This window comes from Eptesicus fuscus, chromosome 12 (assembly GCF_027574615.1).
Source record: "Eptesicus fuscus isolate TK198812 chromosome 12, DD_ASM_mEF_20220401, whole genome shotgun sequence".
Lineage (NCBI taxonomy): Eukaryota > Metazoa > Chordata > Mammalia > Chiroptera > Vespertilionidae > Eptesicus > Eptesicus fuscus.
This window is the reverse complement of record NC_072484.1, coordinates 74,540,631-74,556,417: the sequence shown is the minus strand read 5'-3', so window position 1 is coordinate 74,556,417 and position 15,787 is coordinate 74,540,631. Positions and strand designations below refer to the sequence as shown.

Sequence of the window (15,787 nt, the reverse complement as noted above, 5' to 3'; positions counted from 1 at the left end):
CTTAAATAAACACGGCAAACAAAACTTTAGTCCCTTTACTCAAAGCAAATCTTTTCTAACAGTCATGCATTTAAAGTTGGATCATGGTCACCTTCATACAAGTGGTAGGTACCAATTATCTGACACTCCCTTTGAACATAGAAGTATCAAACAAACAAGGCAGGCATTCTTCACATCTTTTCCTGGCACACTGTTAGCTGCTTCAATTAAAAAAAAAAAAGGTTGTGTATAAAGATGCCAATAGGCCATGATAACGAAGTACCCAGCGGGCAATCTGTACGAATCCTGATAGGGCTCAGGGAAATAAATTTGCCTTGGCATTATTTCTAAGGATGCCCCATGGAATAAAATTTGGGAATGTTCTGTCTCTAGAAAATGGTAGAGGATTTTTAACTTTATGTAAGTGTCAATCCAATTGCCAGTGAAATCTCCCTTTTAATAAGAGTAGGGCCACAATAATGTAACTGAAAACATTCACTCCCAGAATACAGACATAATCCCTCAGCTATCTGCTCCAATTCCTATCATACACAAGAGATTGATTAAAAATGAAATGCAAGCTCCACTGGGTGGCACAAGACTAAGCCACAGGAAGGGTTACTTTCTCCTATTACTAAAATGTGTTCTGCCTTTTATTTTCTCATTTAAAAAATATATTTAGATTACAAAATTAAAACAAATAAAAGTAACACTGCATAATTTAACTGTCATTTTCTACCAAATTGCTTATAACTGTAACCATAAAATGATAATAATCTACCATATGTGCAGCTGCAAAACTAAGAAAAGCACTGGTCAGTGCTGCTGCGAAATGTGAACCTACTACTCCCCCTGGTGCCTGTGCAACTGAATTGCAATAAAATAAAAAGTCCATTTCTCCAAGAAAGTGTGAAATTTCATATAAAGTACTGTCAATTCTGCTATAATGCTTGCTTTGAAAACACAAATTCATGTTAGTACATTTCATGTATTAAATAATTTGAGCAAAAAGTTGAATATCACCCATGAGAAACCTTAGGTGCAGGCAGAAAACGGCACTTAGCTGACCCAAGCCCAGTAGGAACACACAAGACACATACCCACAGGCCTCAAACTCCAAACATCTACCAGCTATGGTAGTTCACCTGTGTCTAATGTTAAACCGTTCCATCCAATCACAGTTACCTGTCTACCACTTTACAATAAGTCACAAACTAAGACCCTTTTAATATCTACTTCCACAAGCATACTTAAGGTATTTTCAAGATCAAGTGCCATATTTATTGTAGTATTTATACATTTCATTTTTTATATCCCCACCCAAGGACATGCTCTTACTAATTTTAAAGAGAGAAAGGAAGGAAGAAAGAGACAAACATCGGTGTGAGAGTGAAATATCGATTGATTGCCTCCCACACGTGCCCTCACCAGGGATCTGCATGTGCCACAACCTGGGATCCAACCAGCAGTAACCTGGGTATAGAAGCCCTGACTGGTAATCCAACCTGCAACCTTTCAGTGTCTGGGATGACACTCCAACCAACTGAGCCACACCGGCCAGGGCAATATTTATACATTTCTTAATTATTTAATGCGTAAAACTGTGCTATCATTTTTACCAGGTTACTTAAAAAAAAAAATTTCACTAATGAAGTTTTTGAGTGTTGGTCCCTACACCCATTTTTCCCATAAGCCCTGCAAGTTTTTGTTTTTTGGCATCATTTTGCATGTGGTGATGTTTAGGAACGCACGTTATTATAGCAGAACTAATTGTATAACAACTAGTAAAATTTAAAAGCCTCTACTATATTAGTGTATAGGATAAGAGTAATTATCTAAATTTTGTAACTTTAAAAATGTAATTTATCTATTTCCATGAAAGTATTGACTTTTTTATCTATCTTCTTTTAGGAAGGCTCTCTCTTCAGTTATAGATGTTTACAATATTTTAGGAGGGAAAAAAACAAACACATAGCCACTATTCCCACTCAGGCTATTCATCATACCAGATAGTTTGTGCTGCTGCTCTAACTGACAACCAAGTCTTTCCAGAAATCTGAGGTGAGAAAAGGTCAAAATAACCAAAAAAAAAAGTCAGGATGATTCCTGTTTTGAGTTCACATGTCATTCAAAACTTGAATTGGTCCTTGAATTGGCCAAAAAGTTGCATAAGAAAAATAAGCAGTCCATTAAAGAGAGAGACTAGGTTCGAGGGAACGCAAACAACCCAGAGCTGCTCTCGCAGATGATAAATGCCGTTTCTCACAGGCCTCCCATTTTCTGAAAAATACCAGCATTACATTCAAATAAAAGGGAAGTCAGAAAAAAACCTTTAGGGATTCATAATCCTTCACTTAGTTCACTCTTGATGACACCTCACACCTCACTGTCACATGCCTCCCTTAACAAAGTGCACTTCAATATTAGCAGTTTGTCTACACTGGGCTTACCCTTCCCACACTATCCACCTGCTTCAAACAGAGAAAAACTCACTGGAGTGTAGTCCATGGACAGCAGCTTTGGTATCACCTGGGAGCTTGTGGCAAATGCAAAATCCCGGGCCCTCTCCAGAGATGGGTCAGAGCCTGCACTTTCTCGAACTCCCAGGTGACTGATGTACACATTCAAGCCTGCGGAGCCCTGCTCCAAACAGTGACGAAGTTCCACGCTCCATTTCTGTCCATCTTGCACTTTTATAGAGTTAAGAAGAGCAGCTTTCCTGCCACCATAGTCAAGGCTCTTTTACAGTAAATTAACAGGAATGCTCATTTTTTGAAAATTTGCTGCTATTTTGTTAGGCTTTTGAAGCTTGTTAGAACACTATCTGTTTGGATCACAATAAATAAGAATGAATAAAATGGGATAAAATTGATTAAATATGACTAAATATTAATTCCTAAGTAGGCAGAGTTTCATGTATAAGTATATATAAAATATAAAACACATGGTTTTTAATGTGTACATGCAAAATAGCAGACATTTGTGCAATAAAAACCCAAGCAACTCATGCTTATGTCATATTTCATTAATTAGATAAAAAAAATTTTAAACCTCACAGAATTCATCCCAAATTGGATATAAAAGCACCAGTTTGTCTTAGTTACAATGAATTAAAATATACAGAAGAAAAGGTTTAATAATGGTACCCTTATTATATTTGGGGTGATAGGGTATTTATCAGAGCTCTACTGAAAACCAATATCTCATTAATGCTTGCTATCCTATATAATAAAGAGGTAATATGCAAGTTAACTCTCACGACCTCACAAGATGGCTGCCTACGACCAGGTGGGCAGGGGGGTTAGTGAGGGATGACCAAATAACTAAACAAGCAGGCTGCGTGGGGTAACCAGGCTGGCAGGGGGGTTAGTGAGGAACAACCAAATGACTGAACAGTAGGCTGCATGGAGCAACCAGGCCGCAGGGGGGCAACCAGGCCAGCGGGGGGTGGGAGGGGCAGTTAGGGGTGACCAGGGGGGAAGTTGGACGCGACCAGGCTGGCAGGAGGGGCAGTTGGGGGCGATTAGGCTGGCAGGGGGGCAGTGAGGGGCAACTAGGTTGATGAGGGGGGCAGTTGGGGGCAACCAGGCTGGCGGGGGGGGGGGCAGTAAGGGGTGACCAGGCCGGTGGGTGGAGGGCAATTAGGGGTGACCAGGCAGGCATGGAGGTGAGTGATTAGGAGCCAACAGTCCAGGATTGTGAGAGGGATGTCCAACTGCTGGGGATGGGGCCTAAACCAGCAGTTGGACATCCCCTGAGGGGTCCCAGATTGGAGAGGGTGCAGGCTGGGCCGAGGGGACCTCCCCCCATGCACAAATTTCATGCACCAGGCCTCTAGTTACCATATACACTGAGTGGCCAGATTATTATGATCTCTGAATGCATAATAATCTGGCCACTCAGTGTATATGCTATATAATAAAAGGCTAATATGAAAATTGTCCCCTCGACCAGGAGTTCGACCAGCAGGCAAGCCAGCCAACCGCCCATGTCCCCTCCCCCTGGCCAGGCTGGCTGGACCCCACCCATGCATGAATTCATGCACCGGGCCTCTATATATACACACATATACACACACACATACATACACACACACACACACACATATACACACACACACACACACACACCACTCTCTGAGTGGCCATATTATTATGCATTCAGAGATCATAATAATCTGGCCACTCAGTGTAATTTTAAATGCCTAGCATCCAGGAATTCTCTAATAAAATGACCCCTGTTCTCTCAGACTCTATCCTGTGAACTCCTAATATGCACACACACAGTACATACTCAACACAAACTAGCCTGGCTGCTTCATTAGGACAAAGAACTGCAAAGTACTGAGGGATACCTCTCTCTCTCTCTCTCTCTCTCTCTCTCTCTCTCTGGTGCTTTTTTAAAAATTGAAATATATTTGACCTATTACAATGTGTAAATTTAACTTGCACAGCATGCTAATTTGATACATTTATATAGTGTAGTATGATTGCCACTGTAGCAAAAGTTTGCACCTCTGCCAGGTCACATAATTATCACTTTTTGTGTGTGTGTGTGTATGTGTATGGTGGGAATATTTAAGGATCTAGTCTCTTAGCAAGTTTGATGTTTATAATACTGTTGTCCATATTCACCATACTGTGCATTAGATCTCTAGGCTTTATCTATTAGTTTACATTTCTCTATCCTTGTTCTATTTCTTACAAGTCTACAGTATGTATGCTACAGAGTCTTTAAAAAGGATGAGGTCCCCACCCCCATAAATATACAATATATAAAAACAACAACAAAAACAATGAAACAAAGACTAACATCAAACCAAACCAACCCCAAAATCGTCACTCGCCAACTATGAGGAAGTCAGCAAACATTCCTGTCCTACCTGTACTGAGGCCCAGGAACATTGGGGAAAACCTGTCAGTACTCCAGCATCCACAGAGCACAGGTGGCAGAAGCTCACCACTACAGGAATTTAAACTCGGTGCACTGAAGAAACTACAGTTACAACAGAACCCGAGTCCAGTTCAACCACTGGCTGGAATAACTCAAACTGCACTCTACCTGCATTCCTGGTAAAAGAAAGAGGTGCCCATTTCTGACGTAAGTACTATTTACTTAGGGCTCTACTGTTCTTTAACACACAATGTCAGGTATTAAATAAAAAATAAAGAATTCTTTTCATGGACTTATCATCAAACTGGATACAGCACAGGAAACAACTTGAAAATAAGGCAGCAGAAATGATCCAAAATGAAACTCAAAGACGATAAAAAGAACAGAGCATCCCAGATCTGAGATACCATGTCAAACATGTGTTACTACAATCCAGAAAGAGACAGGAGAGAGAAGGGGCTGGGAGGAATATGTGAAGAGATAATGAATTGTCAAAACTTTGTAAAATTAATGAAACAAAGCAAACCACAGACCAAAGAAGCTCAAAGAGCTCCAAGCAGGATCTCGATCTCTCTCTCTCCCTCTCTCTCTCTCTCTCTCTCTCTCTCTCTCTCTCTCTCTCTCTCTCTCTCTCCCCTCCCTTCCACTCACTCTAAAAAAATCAATGGAAAAAATATATCCTCAGGTGAGGATTAACAAAATATTTAAAAATTATTTTTAAAAAGCTTCAAAAACTGAGTGAGGGTTTTAGACAACAACAACTATAAGATGAAAAAACGTTCAGAGAACTCCCTAAAAAAAGAAGAAACAAAATCAAGGGGACAAAGGGTGAGAGGTGAGAGAGGATAAGAAAAATAGATGAAATGAAGGTTACTTGCAAAACTAATCATTTCAAAGAAGTCATTTGTAAGAAATATGTAAGAATCAATTTTTTTTCAAGAAGAATAATCAGTTTGAACACATCTAAGAAACAGTGATCTGTTCGTACAGTGCAAAATGAGGCTCCAAACTTGTTCAGTATGTTCTAGATCTGCCCAGAAAGAAGGTGTTTAATCAGGGACCTGTAAAACACCTTTATTCTCTCTCTCTTCCTCACTCAGCCAAGCCCTTCCTCTTTCTTGGCTCATACCTCCACTGTTCATACAAATCCAATGTTCCCTCTATAACCTTTAATATTCTACCAAGGTAAGTCTTTATGTCTACCGTCTTTACCTAAAATCTTCCCTCATATTCCCTTATCTTGAATGTAAATTAAATATAAATTTTACCTAAGAGTAATCATAATTCTATAAACTTTAAATATAACCTTACTGTTCCTAAAATTCATTTTCTTGTATTCCATCGCTTGATCTTTATGGCAACATCATGCTGTATTATCACCTTACAAATGGAACAAGGGTAAGATATGACTGAAGGCCATCTCAGTTCTGGTACTCCCAACAGCCCTTTACAAATTCACCTCAAATAAAGAGCAGAATTCACTTGGTGGCTCGGCATACTACAGTTCCTTAAGGTCCCCAATGACTTTCTGTTCAACAAATCCAATGTATACTTTATAGTTCTCTTATCTGACTTCTCTGGATCAGTAACTCTGTTGAATTGCTATCTTCCTTCAGCAATTTTTGGCACAACTCAACACTATTGCTTTTCGATAGCTATTCCTTCTCATTCTAAGTCCCTGTCTTTCTACACTTAGTAAGTGTTAGATCCTGTCCTTGGCTTTTATCTGTCTTCATGCTTTAAGTTCTCCCTGGGCAATCTCACCCAAACTCTAAACTTTGGAAGCTAATTACATTCTGATGACTCTCAGAAGCACATATTGGGTCCTGAATTTTATTCTCATTCCACATTCTTATCTTAATCAAATTGAGCTTATCTTCAAAGTTAATATGGCCAAAATTAAGTCATAACCTTTTTCTCTTTTGAAAATCTTTTCCCCATATATGCCTATTCTATATTCCCAATTCAGAAATCAGGGTCATCAGATATGTTAGGTCCCACACAAATCCTCATACCTGTTTTATTCTAAAACGGTGTCAAGTCTGTCTTGTCTTTTCTATCCTCATTACCTCTGCTTTAGCTCAGTCTCATCTGGACTACTGATTTATTATACAGTAAGCATCTGAACACTAACTTCACCCTTTCAATTCATTCTTCATACTGCTGCAGAAAATTATTTAAAACACCCATCAGACTAAATTACTGGCCCCTATCTTCAATAATCAAAATCAACCCCGACCCCCCGCGCCTCCCCCAGCTGATACCCAACAGAGTAAGTCCAAACACCTTTGCCATTCAAAACATTCAATGATTTGGACTAAACTTACCCATCCAGGATCATTTCCTCCATCTTGCCTTTGCAATTTCCATCTCACCACTGCAAGTTGTACTTTCATTACATCAAACTCCTGATGTTTCCTAAACACATTACAATAGTGCTATCCAACAGAATCGTCTGTGATGATGAGATGTTCTATATCCATTCTATACAGTACCAGTCACATGCGCGCAACCAGGGAACTGAAAATGTGGCAAGTGTGGCTAAGGTACTGAATTTTTCATTTTATTCACCATGAATCAATTTACATTTAAACTGTCACATGTAGCTCATGGCTACCATATTAAACAGTGCAGTTCTATGCTCTCTGTATCTCTCTATGTTGGAATATGTCCTTCTGTCCAGAATGTTTCTTTCTTTACCCCTTACTTGTTGACATGGTAATTTTCTATTCATCTCTCAAGTTTCAACTCACTGACTGTTTTATACAAAGTCTTCTTTGCTCCGAACAACTCCCACAACAGTTTATGCCAAAAGATAAAAATTTAAAAATAAGGTACCATTTATCATACTGTGGTTATACTTTGAAGACATTTGCAGTGTTTGTTGTGTGTTAAATGCTGTGCACGACACTGATATCACAAAGAAGAATAAATCAAACTCTGTAATAAATTTTTGCTATTAGGACAAACAAAGAACTGCTAAACTATGTGAAAGGTGCTACCCTGGAAGCATCTGCCAATATTGTTCTCTGGACGATGCCCTGCTCTTTCCAAATCCTGATGCTTTTCACATACTTTTCTTTTTGTCTGGCACTCCCTCCTTTGCCTTCTCTTCTTGATTAAATTCTTTGTGCTTTAAGATTCAGAGCAACAGTCAATTGCTCTGGGAAGTCTCTCTTGATCCCCGTTAGCCTCTGCTCTGCTCTCTGAAATTGTACCCGGAAAATATGTTTATCACACTGCATTACAATATCTTGTTTCCCCCATACAGTCCATAAGACAGTACCTAGTACATAGCTGGCATTCAAAAACTGTTTTCAAAATATATGTCTACAACTAAGCAAGAAAAATACTATAAATTTACATTATTCTTACTTTCACTTATGCCAATAACATACACAACTCTGACTTCACTGAACCTTATAAGGCGAATTTACATCTTTGGTAAATGGACATATTCTGAAAGACCTACGAGTCAAAAACTGAACACATCCAAAACTTATTTAACTTATCCAAAAAAACTACCTGAGCCTTGTCTTGAGTCCCTGCCTCTTCAGGGGACCAATACCTACAAGGAAAAAAACAGGTTTTATGCATTTTGCAACCAAGTACAATAAATGTTATACATGGTCCACTTTTACTCAAAACACTACAACTGCCTATCAACTATTTTATCTTTCACTACCTTCTCTCTTAAACCAAACCAAATGACCTAAGAATTATGCAATGGCCATTTTATAATTTTGGTTGTAAATGCTCAGGAGAGTAAAAAGTAATATCTTTCAAAGAGCAAAACCAAAATTACTCATTTTTTATTCTTTATTCTCCTATTATGCAGAATTCCTATGAAATTAAATAAATGACAACAAAACAACAGAAAAAAACTTAGGGATAATAAAAGTGTACCACAAAAAGTATTTGTTGCACTGAGTTAGTAAAAGTTCTATTTATATATGAAAGTAAAGAATCATAAACCAGTTTAAAATGATGATTTGGAGCTCTGCTTTCAACTTCCAGCCTTGTTTCTGATCTTAAGTGGAAAAGTATATAGTCTTCCCATTTAAGAATAAGTGCAAGTTTTTCACAAATGTCCTAAAACAGACTGAGAAATTCTATTCTATTTCAAGTTGTCAGAGAGATTTATAATGAACTAGAGGCCCAATGCACAAATTTGTGCACGGGTGGGGTCCCTTGGCCTGACCAGTGATTGGGGCCAATCAGGCCGCTGGCCAGGAGGAGGGACCATGGGAGGTTGGCCGACTGTGGGAGTTGGCTGTGGGAGCACACTGACCACCAGGGGACAGCTCCTGCATTGAGCGTCTGCCCCCTGGTGGTCAGTGCGTCATCATAGTGACTGGTCGACCGGTTGTAAAGGTCGCTTAGGCTTTTATATATATAGATGGATGTTGCATTCTGTCATATTTTTTTCATCCATTGAGATAATCATACAGTTTTTTTGCTTTTGGTTAAAATGGTGAATTACACTGACTATTTTTAAATTTTGGTCATGATTAATATGTTATAGATTTTTTTATGCAGCTGGATTTGACTTGCAAATATTCTGTTGAGAAATATCCTCTTCTCTTCAATTTTTAGGGATAGTTTGTGTAGGACTATGTGCAGGGAAGAGGCCTGTTTGTGATTGGCCCTTGAATGACTCTTGGGAATTGACTTCTTAGACTGTTCTGATAAAAACTGTTTTTCCCATGTAGAGCCTTGAACTGTACCAATTTGTCTGTCTAGTTTGTGAAAACGATGTGAACACCTGCTTTTGGTAACTACACTCAGGCACACAGGAACTGTGTGACTGATCCCCAGTAAAGACCATGAAGTTGGTGAAAGAGCCACTGGAAAGCAGGAGGCTGGATAATTGCCAGAGCTCACACAGGGATAAAAAGACATAGCATTCCCATCAGCCAGAACAGAGAAATTATATATTACACAAGTATTTGATAGGGTTCTCAGAGAAGTCACACCTTAAAAATGGCCCCAGAATAAAGATTGCTATGGACATACTGAAATGATGCTTAAAAACAAGATTCAAAAGACAAAAACTGATTCCAAATAACTTTGTTTCAGTGTCTGAATAATGACCCAAACTTTTTATAACCTACACAAAGTAAAACAAATTAAGGTTCACAGGGTAGAGGATAAAGGTTAAATGTTACTTTGCAAGGTTCCTCTAACAAGTACAATATTAATTCTATTTTAATAAAGTGCATACTGTAATCCCTAAAGCAACCACTAAACAACACTGCAAAGTGGCACAACTAAAATTCCAATAGAGGAATCAGTATAATGCACTAAACATTCAGCTAATACAAAACAAGCAGAAAAGGAGGCTCGGACAAATATGAGAAACAGTAAACAATAGCACAATGGAATACCTAAACCCAACCATACCTATAATTAAAAAAGTATAATAGACTAAGCACTCATTTTAAAATACAGACTGTCAGACTGGATATAAAAAACAACACCCAGCTATAGACTGCATACATAAATGCACTGGGGGTAAAAGCAATAAATAGATTTCAAGTATAAACGATGGAAGAAGATAGGTCATGCAAACAGTAAGCATAAGAAAGTTGTTGTGACCATATTAATATCAACATAGACTTCAAGGGTGGAGGTATTACCACAGACATAGAGGCAAATTTCATAATGAAAGGGTAAATAAATTATGCACATATAAAAATAACAAAGGCATATATACTTTGTAGTATAGCTTCAAATGACACTATCAAGTGCCTTGATTCAATTAACATTTAAATTTAGAAAACACTACTACTAACAACTACTAAGTACATATGTACTAGTATATATTCTTTTCAAGTGCACATAGAATCATCAAGATATACCACCTATTGGGCTGTAATACAAGTCTCATTAAATTTTAAAGGGTAAAATTATATAGAATATGCGTAGGCATTAAGTAATTAAGTTAGAAATCAGTAACAATGTACTCTAAATAATTCATGTAAAAAATTTTCAAAAAATTAAAAAATATTTCAAACTGAATGATAATGTAAATACATTATTTCACAAATTATGTAATGTAACAAAATCAGAGCTTAAATGGGTATTTATAGTTCTTAATGCTTATGTAACAATGAAGAAAGTCTTAACAATGATCTGTTTCCATCTTAAGATGATAGAAAATGATTGGAAAGAATCCATATAAGAACAGAAAAAAAAAAAAAACACACACACACACAAAAACAGACATGATGGAAAATTAAAAATGCCCAAAGTGGGCTTCTTGAACATTAATAACATTGGTAAGACCATTGCAAGACTAATAGGAAAGAAGAAAAATACTAATTGCCAATATGAGGGAAAAAAGAGGCGGTATCACTACAGATGTTATACAAATCAAAAGAAAAATAAGTGAAATCCCACTTCCTGCAATGATGAAATAGTACTTGTTTTTATTTGTTGTTTTTTTTTTTGAATAGTTTATTTTGAACCAACTCTTCCACAGCTCTAGACATAAAAACTCTAGATGTAAAAAACAAAAAAAACAAAAACCATCTACCTCAAGGCACTGAAGGTTAACCAGAAACAGGAAAAGTAGGAGGGGAGTTGCCAATTAGAAGCAGGAAACACTGGGGTTTTCTGTTCTATGACTTTTCCCCAGAGTGCAAGTCCCATATCAAAGAACTCGTTCCCTAGCCGAAGTCATTGCTGTACCTTTGTCCAAAGCCACTGTGACACTTGTGGGGGTCCAGTTCTGGAGTGTCTATGCTGCTGCATTAATCTATGGACCTGTCCTTTTGACAGTACTGCACTGGAGTACTTGAACTAAGCTGGGTTGAGGAAGTCCTCCAAGTTTTTTCTTCTTGTAATAAATTGTTTTAGATATCCTAGCTCTTTTAACTTTCCACATAAATTTAGAATTTCCTTGTGTATATCTACAAAAAATGTTGCCTGGAGTTTGATAGGAATTAACAATTCCAGAATAATTAACATCTTTACTATGTTAAATCTTCCACTCCGTGAACATGGTTGGTCTATCTATTTATTTAGGTTTTCTCTTATTTCTTTCATCAGCATTTTGTAGCTTTTAGCATACAGACCCTGCACATATTTAATGCCTAATTATTGTATTTGTGGGGAAGATATTGTAAATGGTGTTTTAAAAAAAATTTTAGTTTCCAGTTGTTCCTTGTGACAGATATTTGCATGTTGACCTTGTATCCTGTAATGTTTTCAACTCATTTAATAGTTCTAGAATTATTTTTAAAAAGATTCCTTGGAATTTTTATGAAGATAACCAAGGTATCAGAGCTTAAAGCTAATATCCACCACCATATCCAGGACTTTTTGCTGTCTCATCAAAAGACTTTCCCTCTGAGTGCTTATTGCATGCTTTAGCCCACAAAGAAAGAGACTGAGCAGCCCCTGCTTCTTACTTTCTTCACTATATTTGTATTACATTCGTACTATGGTAGGAAAATAAAAGCTCAAGCGACTACACAAATCACCTTAAGACTTTGTCACCATGAGCTTCCCTTCCTATATATTTTCAGCTAAAATTTATACTACCCAGGTGGTAGAAGATGATAATCCAGATTACAGAAATTACCACATGACAGCATCCACAAGAGACCTTGAGGGCATAAAACAATGTTTCTATAAAAATATATATTTCAATAAAGCTATATATTTTTAATTTTAAAAAAAAGAGACCTGGGGAAAAAATAAACCCAAGTCAACTTTGAAAGAAAACCTACCTTTATCATAAACCTCAAAGACTCCCCAAAGATAAAACTATAAAGCAGTAAGTAATTCACAGCAAAAACTTCAGTAACTACATGGCAACAAAACACCATAAGAAAGAATAAAAAAAACAAACAGAGACTTACATGGGCTTCCTATGTATAATGAAAGAAAACAAAAGATGAACACGTGAACAGAGGACAGAAAACAATAAAGAATGCCCAAGTAGATTTGAGACCCAAATAAAACTTTTTAGCTATAAAAATATGATGGAAGTTTAAAATTTTAATGGATATACTTAATGCAGTAGCTTAGACAGAAATAAAATGAGAAACAGATCTTAAGAGAGATCTGAACAAGTTAGCGGCATAGAGAAAGAAGAGATGATATAAAGAGAGTTGAAAAGATAGGAAGGATAGAATGAAGTGATCTAAAATATAACTAGAGTTTCCTGAAGGCAAAGATGGAAAGAATGGGCAACAGCAACATCTCTTATATAAAAGGCCTGTGGCTGTCATGCCGTAACGCCATCACAACCCAACAAGCAGCAGCTCTCCCGGCGGGCAGGGTGTGAGCTACTAACAGCAGAGAGCTATGAGTGGCGGAGGGCAGGGCGGCCAGCTGAGGCAAGTGGAAGCAAGCTACTCATGCACACTGGGCCTCTGGTAAGGAAATAATAAAAAATTTTCACTAGCAATGAAACACAAATCAACAGTGATTCAAGATAACAAATGAGTCCTGAGCAGGGTAAACAGAAGGAAATTCATACCTAGAGTCATTATGATGAAACCACAGAATAAAACAGATAATGAAAAGAGGATTGGGAATTCTCAAAAAAGATGAAGAAAAAAAGGAAGCGAGAAGACAGTGAAATATCTTCAATGAGCTGACAAATGTAACTGTCAACTTAGAATTTTAAGAATGAAAATAAAATAAGAACATTTTTAGACAAGAAATGTAGATGAATACCAGGAAATCTTCACAAAAAGAATTGCTAAAAAATGTACTTGAAACAGAAGGTAAGTGAAGCCAGGTAGAAGGTCTGAGAGGCAAAAAATAATCTGGTTTTGTGTGTGTTTTTTTAAAGCTAAAACTCAAAAAAGTTTAAAAAAACAACACACCCCCAAAATTCAAATGATAACAATGACAACATACAAACTGGAGAGCAGTAATAGTATTAATGTGTTGTATGGGTGAAGAATAAAGATGTTAACTTCAGACTTTTGATAAGTTAAATACATATGTAAAACTGTATTGAGGAACCAGTAAAAAAATAAATATGCATTTAAAAACAAAGTGCAGATCTTTTCTCAGGCAAAAATATCTAAAAGTGCACACAATGTACTATAAATATTTATAAGTAATTAATAAACAATTTTAAAATAAGGGCAAGAACATCTCCCAATAGTGTGAATAGGGGAGATTAATTTCCTTAGCTGGCAGTGGAGAGACTTAGCTTGATAGAGGATAAAATCTGCTGTAGCATGAAAAACAGACAACATGAATAAATAAAGAGAAAGGAAATTGTTGAACTAAAGAGACTTGTTTTAGGATAAGATGGCTATATAACATGGAGTAAACTAATGCAAAGACAAATTGCCAGGCTGACCATAAATAAAAATAAGCCAGTAAAGTATTTGAAACTGTGCAAAACTGACTTTTATGCTCTTAAAAGTACTATTTGTATGTAATTGAAAGATAATAATCCACAGCTGTCAAATAGCAGACTGCCACTTAAACATTAATCTTTGTAGTAACATTGGAAATTAGAGGAAACTATAGTTAAACATTATTTTTTGAGGTATGAAAAATAAAGTCCATATACATATATTTATAATTAGACCACCCTATTTCAACACAATACATAAAATATGCAGTCTTTTTATATTTTCATCTGAAAACCAACTGCTTCTTTAGTATAAAAGTGTCCCTGCTTAAATGGAAAGAGCTAGAGCTTCAGGGACAGGGATGGATCCAAACCAGCTGGAATACTTACTAACTGACTGACATTAGGTGAGTTGCATAACCTCTGTGAATTTCAGTTTTCTGAGCTGTTACCACAAATATAGTTAGGAGTCACCATCTTTTCAACCAGCCATTATTTATTCTTGTCACTACAGGTAATCTTGATATGTGGCTATTAAAAGAACCTTACTTTCTTTTATTTCTCAAAGTCACATCATAGGCATAATTAAGTGCATTAGATATTATCAGACTGGGAGGAAAAAAGACTAAGAGGAGTCACACACAGTACTTATGATCATAACAATGACAAATAAATTGCTTCCCAACTCAGTGCCTATGAAACTAAGAAACTTCTTAAAGTCTGTAGTACTCATGTATGTTTCAAAAACAATCAATTAATGAGATACAACCTTATTTCACTCTTTATAAATTGTCACAACTCCACCCAAAATCATTGCAGTGAACACTCCCTACTAAAAAAAACTTATTTCAAAATAAGATTAAGGGCTGAAAATGTATTAGATGCTAAAAAAGTTTTAAGTCCTAAAAATGTATTTTATTGTTGCTTAAACAACAATAAAAAACTCAATTCTGTCACTACTAAGTAAGCTTGGATGGAAAATAAAACCTACTCCAATTTGGCTGTGGAAATAGGGATTCTTTTGTGAACTTTCACTAACAATAAAGTTCATTTCAAAATGTATTATAAAACGGGGAGCTACTCAATTTACATGTAATATATTATTATAAAAAACTGGCATCACTTCCTTTTAATCAATAATTAATATACAGATTTGACTTCCATAGCTGCAAATTATATCGTGAAATCCCTGTACATATATTCACACCTGACATAGTCTCCAAGTTAGTTTGCAAAACTATAATCAGAATCCTATATAATAAAGAGGTAATATGCGAATTGACTGTCACTCCAACACACAAGACGGCCGCCCCCATGTGGTCAAAGATGGCTGCCCCCATGTGGTCAAAGATGGCTGTCCCCATGTGGACACAAGATGGCTGCCACAAGATGGCCAGCAGGGGAGGGCAGTTGTGGGCGATCAGACCAGAAGGGAGGGCAGTTGGGAGAGACCAGGCTTGCAAAGGAGGGCAGTTAGGGGGGATCCAGGCCTGCAGGGAAGGGCAGTTAGGGGCAACCAGGCTGGCAAGGGAAGGCAGTTGGGAGGGACCAGGCCTGCAAGGGAGGGCAGTTGGGGACGACCAGGCC

General features: G+C 37.1%; 1 protein-coding gene across 3 annotated transcripts in view; it reads right to left on the bottom strand.

Annotated features, from left to right (window-relative positions):
* Window positions 1–15,787, bottom strand: part of KIAA1328 (KIAA1328 ortholog) — a 161,754-nt gene that overhangs the window by 119,475 nt on the left and 26,492 nt on the right. Inside the window, exon 1 of one of the 3 annotated variants that reach the window (XM_054723739.1) lies at window positions 8,398–8,436. The exons of the other annotated variants lie outside the window; for them this stretch is intronic. The gene's annotated coding sequence lies outside the window, so the exon portion shown is untranslated. Of the gene's footprint in view, window positions 1–8,397; window positions 8,437–15,787 lie in introns of those variants that run through there. 3 annotated transcript variants of the gene reach the window in all.